Source organism: Nomascus leucogenys, chromosome X (genome assembly GCF_006542625.1).
Source record: "Nomascus leucogenys isolate Asia chromosome X, Asia_NLE_v1, whole genome shotgun sequence".
NCBI lineage: Eukaryota > Metazoa > Chordata > Mammalia > Primates > Hylobatidae > Nomascus > Nomascus leucogenys.
This window is the reverse complement of record NC_044406.1, coordinates 85,938,843-85,950,291: the sequence shown is the minus strand read 5'-3', so window position 1 is coordinate 85,950,291 and position 11,449 is coordinate 85,938,843.

The following is an 11,449-nucleotide window of genomic DNA, read 5'->3' as shown; positions in this document are numbered from 1 at the left end:
AGTGATTTCTTTCAGCAGTGTTTTGCAATTTTCCTTGTAGAGATCTTTCACATCCTTGGTTAGGTATATTCTTAAGTTTTTTTTTTTTTTTTTTTTTTTTTTTTTTTTTTTTTTTTTTGGCAGTAGCAGTTGTTGTAAAAGGGATTGAGTTCTTGATTTGATTCTCAGCTTGGTCGTTGTTGGTGTATAGCAGTGCTACTGATTTGTGTACATTGATTTTGTAGCCTGAGACTTTACTGGATTCATTTATCAGATCTAGGAGCTTTTTGGATAAATCTTTAGTTTTCTCTAGGTATATGATCATATCATTGGCAAACAGTGAGAGTCTGACTTCCTCCTTACTGATTTAGATGCCCTTGATTTCTTTCTCTTGTCTGATTGCTCTGGCCAGAACTTCCAATACTATGTTGATTAAAAGTGGTAAAAGTGAGGATCCTTGTCTTGCTCCAGTTCTTAGGGACAATGCTTTCAAATTTTCTCTGTTTAGTATAACGTTGGCTGTGTGTTTTTCATAGACTGCTTTTATTACCTTGAGGAATGTCCCCTCTATGGAAATTTTGCTGAGGGTTTTAATCATAAAGAGATTCTTAATTTTGTCAAATGCTTTGCCTGCATCTATTGAGATGATCATATAATTTTTGTTTTTAATTCTGTTTATGTGATGCATTACATTTATTGACTTCATGTGTTAAACCATCCCTGCATCCCCAGTGTGAAACCTACTTGATCATGGCATACTATCTGTTTAGATACGCTGTTGCATTCAGTTAGCTAGTATTTTGTTTAGTATGTTTTTAAGGGATATTGGTCTGTAGTTTTCATTTTTTGTTATCTCCTTTCCTGGATTTGGTATTAGGGTGATACTGCCTTTATAGAATGATTTAGGGAGGGTTCCCTCTTTCTTCATATTTTGGAATAGTTTCAGTAAGATTTGTACCAATTCTTTGAATGTCTGATACAATTCAGCTGTGAATCCATCTGATCCTGGACTTTTTTTGTTGGAAATTTTTTATTACTGTTTCAATCTCGCCACATGTTTTTGTTCTGTTCAGAGTTCCTATTTCTTCCTGATTTAATCTAGGACGGTTGTATATTTCCAGGAATTTTTCCATCTCCTCTAGATTTACTAGTTGGTGTGCATAAAGGTGTTCATAGTAGCCTTGAATGATCTTTTGTATTTCTGTGGTGTCACTTGTAATACCTCATGTTTCATTTCTGATTGGGCTTATTTGAATCTTCTCTTTTCTCAGTGAATGTTACTAATGGTCAAATAATTTTGTTCATCTTTTAAAAGAACCAGCTTTTTGTTTTACTTTTGTATTTTTTTGTTTCAATTTCATTTAGTTCTGCTCTGATATTTATTATTTCTTTTCTTCTGCTGGGTTTGGATTTGGCTTGTTCTTGTTTCTCTAGTTCCTTGAGGTGTGACCTTAGATTGTCTATTTGCACTCTTTCAGACTTTTTGATGTAGGCATTTAATGCTCTGAACATTCCTCCTAGCACCACTTTTGCTGTATCCCAGAGGTTTTGGTAAGTTGTATCAATATTATCATTTAGTTCAAATAATTTTTAAATTTTCATCTTGATTTCGTTGTTGACCCAAAGATCATTCAAGAGATTATTTAATTTTGATGTATTTGTATAGTTTTGAGGGTTCCTTTTGGAGTTAATTTCCAGTTTTATTCCACTGTGGTACAAGAGGATTACTTGATATAATTTTGATTTTGTTAAATTTATTGAGACTTGTTTTGTGACCTATCATATGGTCTATCTTGGATAATGTTCCATGTGCTGATGAAAAGAATGTATATTCTCAGTTGTTGGGTAGAATATTCTGTAAATATCTGTTAAGTCCACTTACTCTATGGTATAGCTTAAGTCCATTGTTTCTTTGTTGACTTTCAGTCTTGAGGACCTGTTTAGTGCTGTCAGTGGAGTATTAAAATCCCCTACTATTGTTGTGTTTCCATCTATCTCATTCTTAGGTCTTGTTTGATAAATCTGGCAGCTCCAGTGTTAGGTGCATATATATGTAGGATTGTAATGTTTTCCCATTGGACTAATCCTTTTACCATTCTAATAATGTCCCTCTTTGTCTTTTTTTACTGTTGCTGCTTTAAAGTCTATTTTGTCTAAGAATAACTACTCTTGGTCACTTTTGGTTTCTATTTGCATGGAATATCTTTTTCCACTCCTTTATCTTAAGTTTATGTGAGTCCTTATGTGTTAGGTAAATCTCTTGGAGACAGCAGATACTTGGCTGGTGGATTTTTATCCATGCTGAGATTCTATACCTTTTAAGTGGAGCATTTAGGTCATTTACATTCCACATTAGTATTGAGATGGGAGTTACTGTAACTATCCATCATGCTATTTGTCACCTTAATACCTTGTTCTTTTTATCATTGTGTTAAGTTTGATAGGTCCAGTGAGATTAATGCTTCAAGGAGGTTCTATTTTGGTGCATTTCAAAGTTTTGTTTCAAGATTTACAGCACCTTTTATAATTTCTTGTAGTGCTGGCTTGGTGCTGGCAAATTCTCTCAGCATTTGTTTGTCTGAAAAAGACTTTATGTCTCTTTTATTTATGAAGTTTAATTTTGCTGGATACAAAAGTATTGGCTGAGAATTATTTTGTTTCATTAGGCTAAAGATGGGACCCCAATCCTTTCTGACTTGTGAGGTTTCTGCTGAGAAATCTGCTGTTAATCTGGTAGGTTTTCCTTTATAGGTTACCTGATGCTTTTGTCTCACAGCTCGTAAGTATCTTTCTTTCATCTTGACTTTAGATAACCTGATCACTACGTTCCTAGGTGATGATCTTTTTGTGATGAATTTCTCAGGTGTTCTCTGACCTTCTTGTATGTGAATGTCTAGATATCTAGCAAGACCAGGGAAATTTTCCCCAATTATTCCCTCGAATAAATTTTTCAAACTTTTAGATTTCTCTTCTTTTGCAGGAACACCAATTATTCTTAGGTTTGGCCATTTAACATAATCCCAAATTTCAAAGAGGCTTTGTTCAAGTTTTTTAATTCTTTTTCTTTTTCTTTGCCTGATAGCATAAATTCTAAAGCCTTGTCTTCAAGCTCTGAATTTCTTTCTTCTTCTTGGTCTACTATTGATGAAAGTTTCTAGTGCATTTTGTATTTCTCTAAATGTGTCTTTCATTTCCAGAAGTTGTGATTGTTTTTTTTCTCCAGGATATTTATTTTTCTGGAGCATTTTTCATCCATATTGTGTATTTTTTTAAATTTCTTTACATTGGTTCTTACCTTTCTCCAGTAGGTATCTCCTTGAGTAGCTTAGTAATCAGTCTTCTGAATTCTTTATCTGGAAATTCAGAGATTTCTTCTTGTTTTTGATCCGTTGGTGGAAATCTACTGTGAATTTTTATGGGTTTTATAAAACCTTCCTTTGTCGCATTACCAGAATTACTTTTCTAGTTCCTTCTCATTTGGGTAGACTATTTCCGTGGAAAGTTCTGAAGCTCAAAGTGTGCTGTTCAGATTCTTTTGTCCCACAGGGTGATCCCTTGATGTGGTGCTCTTCTTCTTCTACTAGGGATGGGGCTTCCTGTGAGCCAGGCTACAGTGATTGTTATTGCTCTTCTTGGTCTAGCCACCCAGCAGTGCTACCAGGCTCTGGGCTGGTGCTGGGGAATGTCTGCAGAGCATCCTGTGATGTGATCTGTCTTCAGGTCTCCCAGCTGTGGATACCAGTACCTGTTCTGATGGAGGTGGCAAGGGAGTGAAGTAGACTCTGTGAGGGTTCCTGGTTGTAGATATGTTTAGTGTGCTGGCTTTCTCAAATGCTGGTTATGCTAGCAATGAAGTTGTCATGTGGACACAGTCAGGACCTCTGGTTAGCCAGGATGTTGCGGGCAGTGGAATTATCTGTTGTATTCTCCTTCCTAGGATCAGGGTTATTCGGTCATGAGTTGCTGTAATGGCCTGAGTTGGTTGGCCTCCAGTGAGGATGTGGTACTTTCAAAGGAGCACCAGCTGCGGTAGTAGTAGGGGAATCTAAGGTTGCCCTAAGTTGGCCGGTGTAAGTATTGTGGTTTCTCAGGTGATGGGTAGTGCTATAAAGCACCCAAGAGTTTCTGTCTTTTGTGTTTGGCTACCAGGGTGGGTAGAGATAAACCTTCAGGTGGGGGCAGGGTTAGGCAGGTCTGGGCTCAGACTCTCCCTGGGCAGGGCTTGCCACGGCCACTGTGGAGGATGTAGGGGTAGTTCTCAGGCCAAAGGGGTTATGTTCCAGAGGGAGTTTTGGTGCCTATGCTGTGTCCAATAGTTTGCCAGGGATGTGGGAGATAGCCAGTAGTGACAGTCTTCACCCAGCTCCCATGCAGTTGGCAAAACCAGTTTTGCTCCTGTAGGGTCCCACTCAGACCTTGCCCCAAGCCATAAGCTTCGCTAATTCTGAGTCTTTAAACCCATATCAAGAGCTACTACTTCTTGGAAAGGGATAGGAGTTAGAGATCTGAGTATCAGCTAAAATTAGAACATCCCCATTCTAAAAATTTTACCAGTAAAAGGTTATAATTAATAAGTAAATGGTGTATGGACATAGGAGGAAAAGAAAAGAAAACAAATACATTAAGATTTCATACCTGGATGAAATTTGACAACAGGAGAAGGGGCAGATAATAACACATACATGTACACTTTTAGGTTCATGATAGTTTGTAGTCATAACATTTGATGGCTTATGTAGAAGTAATTTGGCGCAGTGATATTTTAAGTTAAGCTTCTATTAATATGTTTTTCAAATCTTAGTACTTATTATTTAAACAAACATCTGCAATAGAATTTTTGGATTATAGAATCATCCTAGATTTATATGATACTAAACACTCCAATGTAAACTGAAAATACTGGGAAACTATCTAGGATATTGTCATGTACTCAGGAAATTGCTACCATATATATATATAAATTAGCTGTATGTTTTAACGTGGAAAATCTGACCTCTAATTATGTGTCCTAAAACTGACAGGTGGGATATAAAAGAAGTTCTAGAACTTGGCAAAGCTTTTCAGTTTTCATGTAGGGCTTTGGCATAATAAAAGTTTAACTATAGAAAGCAAAAATGCCCGCTATAGATTCTTTAGAAGTTTATTTCTTCATGACTTTGCAAATATCATCTCCTGCATCCAAATAATGTATTTATTTCTTCATACTAGGCAAAATCAAAAAGACCAGAGCAATTCCATATTTTTAAGTGGCAATTTCACACATGTATAGTAAAGCATAACTATTTCTGACAGTTTTAGAAGTTTTGAAAGTATCATTATCAAAGCTTTAAGAAACAAGAAAATGTTTTTAGCTTGTCCTTTGTTTCTGTATTTGTTGTTGTTTATCCAAATCACTGCAGTTAACTGAGGGCAACATTTAACAAGGTCCCTAGCACATTTAAATATATGCTGTCGGAATATCAAACAACTTATATATTCTCACAGAAAGTAACAACCAAAGGACAACAGGGGTGGTGGTGAAGGGTTGAAGTTAAAATTAGACTCTCCACTTACATTAAGATTGTTAATTTTACCACAACATAATTTCCTGGCTATCAAAAGATTAATTGACTTTCTTTTTACAAGATTACTTAAATTATGTATGGATCCACTAAAAATAGTAGTATTATATTTGGGAAATAATCATCTAATATGAATAAATCTGATAAAATGTTTAATGTGTATGAAGATGCTATTGCCTACTGAACTATCAAATCAGGGACAGGCAAATGGAATTCTTTCTTGGACCTTTTAAATCATTTAAATTCAACCTTTTTTGTCATTTGTTTCAATAGCTAGAATTTAATATGCACAGCTTATGATAGGTACTAATATACTTTAAATGTTTGAGGCATTGAGTATACTGTATCACAAAGCCATTTTCTTCAAATTAATAATACAAAGCTTTCAACTTTGTTTAATTTGGCGTGTAGACAAAAATACTGAGGGAGAGCATAAGGCACTCTAACTACAATCCTTTCTCCACCCTTCAGACCAGGCAAACGTACAAACCATTTTGAGGCTCTTAGAGCTAATTGCTAAGCAGCATAGATGCCACTTAATTAGAGAAAACTAGGAGGAAACAGTAATCTAGAAACCACAATTTGATTGGAAGTAGGAACATCATTAAGGGACACAATTCCCTTTCTGCACATTAAGTCACGGTAAAGCAAAAGGAAGGAAAGTGCTTCCGGAAAAGTAATCTCTGTGATTCCTTTGAGAAAGAAAGCCAATGCAACATGAGTTTTATAAAGTTTAGCAGCATTTTACTGCCCTCCATTTAGAGTAGTACGTTAGTTGCAGAATCATGATTTTCTCCTGGCTATCCTTTATGTTGCATATGAAGAAGTCTCCTGTGTATCGGCTTGGGCTGTTTTTTTAGTGTGTGTTTTTTTTTTTTAAATGCTGTTTAGTGGTAAAAAACAAGCAATTTTGTTTGCCTAGAGGACTGACTTTGTACCCCCATATCAGGTCTGGTTCTTCACTTTTTCCCTGCAGTATCTCCTGACAATGTACTTGAAAGAAACACCCAAATACCCTAAGTACAAGATTGCCTGTCTTGTCTATCCAGAAGTATGTGGTTTTTCAAGACAAACTATAACATAATAGCATTGTCACATTTAAATTTCAGGTTGTGGGGCCTCGTGTTAAAAGCATATCAAGTCTGGGCATTATACACGATGCTGTTAGTATGTAAGATGCTGTCTTGCATCTATCAGGGAAGCAGTGCACAGGCTGATGAGACTTGGAGTGAATAAACAAATGATTGTTGGTCATGGAGGGTGAAGGTGTGTGCAGAATCAGCACAATCCATGAATAGAGCTTGGCTGTAGTCGACTGATGTCTGTACCAGTGTTTCAATGTGTGTTGGTTAAAAACACTGTCAAGACTGATCTTCTAGGGACACATCCTTTCAAACTGGTGTTTGCCAATAAATGTGCAGCTGTCAAGTTCTACAATTTATTATGAGTTTTGATAACACACAAAAAAATGTTTACAGATTAAAAAAAAACTTGTGTGAGCAGGGGTACAGGCAGGGAAACATGGGTAAAGTGAACACCTTTATCCCTGTTGCTACCTTATTTGATTATAAATACATCAGAAAAATAGAAAAGCTCGTTTCCACATCTTCAAAATGGCACCCACTAATAAAGCAACCATATTAGAGATCAGACAGCAGGACAGGAATCGGGGCAAAGGCTAAAGGTGAGGGAGAGCAAATTGACACCATCAAAAGAGGAAAGAAATAAAATAGGAAAGGCTAAATAGAAACCTTGTTTTTGTTTGCCTTGGAAAACCACGTGAGGCAGTAATGAGGATGCAATTCCCTATAGGCAGGTACAAGGCTGGGACCAACTAGCAAATATGTCTGGAATGAGAAGAAAGGCAACATGAGAGTTGCTATTGTTCAACTATTTCTTCAGAGAAGCCCAACCAGGTACCTCTCAGAGGGATCCACACAATAGCTACCTGCAAGCTAGCTAGGAGCTGCAAACCTACACTGGTCTTTTTGATCATTGCTCTTAAAAAGGAAAAGGAATATTCCTGGTGGTAAGTTTAACCTCCGATTCCGCAGCTTGGGGGATTCTAATGGGGGGGCTGAGTTACAGTGACAGTAATTTCTAACTCTGATCTCAATAAAAATGCCCAGAATCCAGTCCCCTAAAGTCCTTCCCTTACCACCCTAGCAAGGTAGCTGGGTAGCTTGGTGTCTTACGCCTTTTCCAGGATTGGCACTATAATTGTCCTGAGCAGCTGCTAGCATTCATTTATCTCCGCCATCCCAATGCAGTCTCTGCTCCAATGATGTCTGCTGACCTTGATATAATCTGGTCATTTGTCACCGCTTCATTGTCATGACTCCGCCTATCATCAGATGGCCCTTGTTATTACTAATTAGGGTCACCATATATTCTGGTTAGCCCAAGACAAGCTCAGATTAATTCTGTTGGCCCAGCATAATTATTTATAGTGCTCATTTTCACTCTCAAAAGTGCTACCTCTTACTGGAAAAGGACTCTCTTCCATTAGTTTATAATTCTTGTTTAATGACGCTCCCAAATAGAATATTCTAACTCAGTTTCCTACAATCCTCATACTTTTAGAATTCTTTTGTTTTTCTAATTCTCAGATTCTTCCAACCCATGATGTAGCACAAAAAGCATGCATTTGGGAACCCAATAGATTTGTGTTCAAATCTCAGCTCTGGTATTCTCTAGCTGAATAAAGTAAGGCAAAATCTCAGTTTTCTCATCATAAAAGTAGAATAATAATATGACCTAGCTTATATGATTGTTTTGAGGATGAGTCAAACATAACATAAAAATAAAATCTAGGATGGTATCTAATGTATTATAGGAAATGAATTAATATTAGTTCCCCTTTTCACTCCCTACCTCTACAACTGGTGACATAAGATAGATTCTCCAAGGCTTCACGTAGAAAACATTTCACCTGATCACATTTAATGACTTACTCAGATTCTCTGTTCTTACTGACAATTTATCCTACCTGATAGTGAATAAATTATGTACCTACTGAATTATTCCCTAAGTGGTTAGAAGTGACCCCTACCTCTCTGTCTCTGATTGCACTTCAACTCTTTAGTCCTAGATAGAATCATAAATTTCAATGCACCCCATTACTATCTACCTAGGAGATCAACAGAAACCTTAAACAACAACAGGCTGGGCGCGGTGGCTCACGCCTGTAATCCCAGCACTTTGGGAGGCCGAGGCGGGCGGATCACGAGGTCAGGAGATCAAGACCATCCTGGCTAACATGGTGAAACCCCGTCTCTACTAAAAATACAAAAAAATTAGCCAGGCGTGGTGGCGGGTGCCTGTAGTCCCAGCTACTCGGGAGGCTGAGGCAGGAGAATGGCGTGAACCTGGGAGGCGGAGCTTGCAGGGAGCCGAGATCGCACCACTGCACTCCAGCCTGGGCGACAGAGCAAGACTCAGTCTCAAAAAAAAAAAAAAAAAAAAAGACAACCAAAAAAACTCTTGGGAGTCAGCTGATTCAGTTATAAATATTTTAGACATTGTCGTCCATAAAGTCTCTGTCACAACTATGCAACACTGCTACTGTAGCACAAAAACAGACACAGATAATGCATAAATGAATGAGTAGCTGTGTTTTTATAAAAGGGTACTTATGGACACTAAAATTTACATTTCACATAATTTTCATGTGTCATAAAATAATATTTGTCTTTTGTTTTTCTTGTTTATTTCAATCATTTAAAAATGAATACAACTATTCTTAGTTCATGGGCCATACAAACACAGTCAGTGAGCTGGATTTTGCCCATGGGTTGCAGTTTGGTTATAAATGGCAGGAAACCAAGCTCAAATAAACTTAATTAAAAAGGAATGTATTGGTCTCCCTAATCAATATGTTTCAGGTACAGCTTGATCCAGGGGTTCCAAACAATGTCACCAGACTCTGTCTTACAGTTTCTCAATCCTTTATGTTGACTTCATTCTCATGTTCTGATTGTATGGTGTGTGGGTGTCCATATTTCCAGGACTTTTGCTTCCATGTTCAAACCCAGCAGGAAAGAGAGTGAATATTCCTCTTTCTGAAAGGACTAACATAAATAATTGGGTCTGATTATCAGTCCTTTGTGCGGGGGCATATGCCCATCCCTAATCCAATCACTGTGGCCAGAGGCATGGGATGTCTTCATTGCCTTAGGCCAATAAGATAACCCTATCCCGGAGGACTGGGTGAGATCAGTTCCAACTAAACTATGTAGATCAATGATTCCCCAAGGGTATTGTAAGGTACTGTTACCATAAAATAAATGAGTGGGAGGTGTGACAAAATGTAACACATCTGTACTGTACCATGTGCCATGGAACATGCCTGACTTTTAAGGGTATTCAAATTTGGCCTTCCATCATTCCCTAAAGTTAATATAAATATTTGGAAAATAATATTAGTTCAGTGGCATTAGGTTGAATGCTCAGAGGTCATTTTATATATGTATGTAGGTAGGTATATGCTGAATAAATAAGCCTTCGTTTTTACTTATAATATGAAAAGGTTACAATTAGACTATGGTAATTTTTCTTTAAAAGATCAGATGAAAACTAAGTTGGGCTTTGCAGACCACATGTATAGGTATATATCCACCCCCCTTCCCCAACACAAACACTTTTACAACCCTCTTAAAATATAAAAATCACTCTTAGGGCTGTGTAAGAAATAGCCAGATTTGGCCTGCAGGTCATAATTTGTGTACCCTTGGACTAGATGGTCACTAGGACCCCTTCTAGCTATGTTAGGTTTCTGTTTTAGCAGGTATAGCTCCTACTGCCTCTGTTCAAGAAGGACTCATTCTTTCACAGAAGTGCTCAAATGCCACTTTCACTATTATCCCCTGTCCCGAGAAGCATGGCAAAAATATATAAATGGTACCATGCTTGCCTGTGTCCTTTTTGGCCCTTGAATACCTGGGTATCTGTAGTTTAACTGTTCCCACAAAATACAGCTAACCCTTGAACAACATGGGGATTAGAGATGCTGACCTCCCACACAGTTGAAAATTTGTGTATAACTTTTGACACTGCAAAAATGTAACTGCTAATAGCTTAGTCTACCAGAAGCCTTGTCGATAACATAAACAGTTTATTGATACACAGTTTGTATGTTATATGTATCATAAACTGTACTCTTACAAAAATAGTTTTTTGTAAGAATACAGTTTTTTACAAAATATAGTACTGTATTTTTTATAAAATACAGTAAAAACTGTACTTTTTACAAAAATAGTTTTTATATGTATCATAAACTGTTTTCTTACCAAAATAAAGTAAGCTAGAAAAGAAAATGTTATTAAGAAAATCATAAGGAAGGTATATTAGTCCATTCTCATACTGTTAAAAATAAATACCTGAAACTGGGTAATTTATTAAAAAAAAAAGAGGTTTAATTGGCTCACAGTTCTGCAGGCTGTACAGGAAGCATGGCTGGGGAGGCCTCAGAAAACTTTCAATCATGGTAGAAGGTGAAAGGGAAGCAGGCATGTTTTACATGGCCCCGGAAGGAGGAAGAGAGAGACAGGGGCGGTGCCACACTCTTTTAAATAACCGAATCTCATGATAACTCCCTCACTATCAAGAGAACAGCATCAATCACCTCCCACCAGGTCCCTCCCTTGACACGTGGGGATTACAATTCGGGATGGTTTGGGTGGGGACATAGAGCCAAACCATTTCATCATATATAACTAATTTGTGCTGTATATCAACAAGAACATGCTTTAAATTTCCTTGCCAATTTACAGCCCCTATACTGTACCAGGCAAGGTCAGTGGCTATTGAAAACACCACCAGGACAGGGCTATCTAAAGACACATTTGGTAGTGTGTTAACTATACACAAAAAAGACACTGTACAGTTTAAAAACAAATCCTAGACAGCCT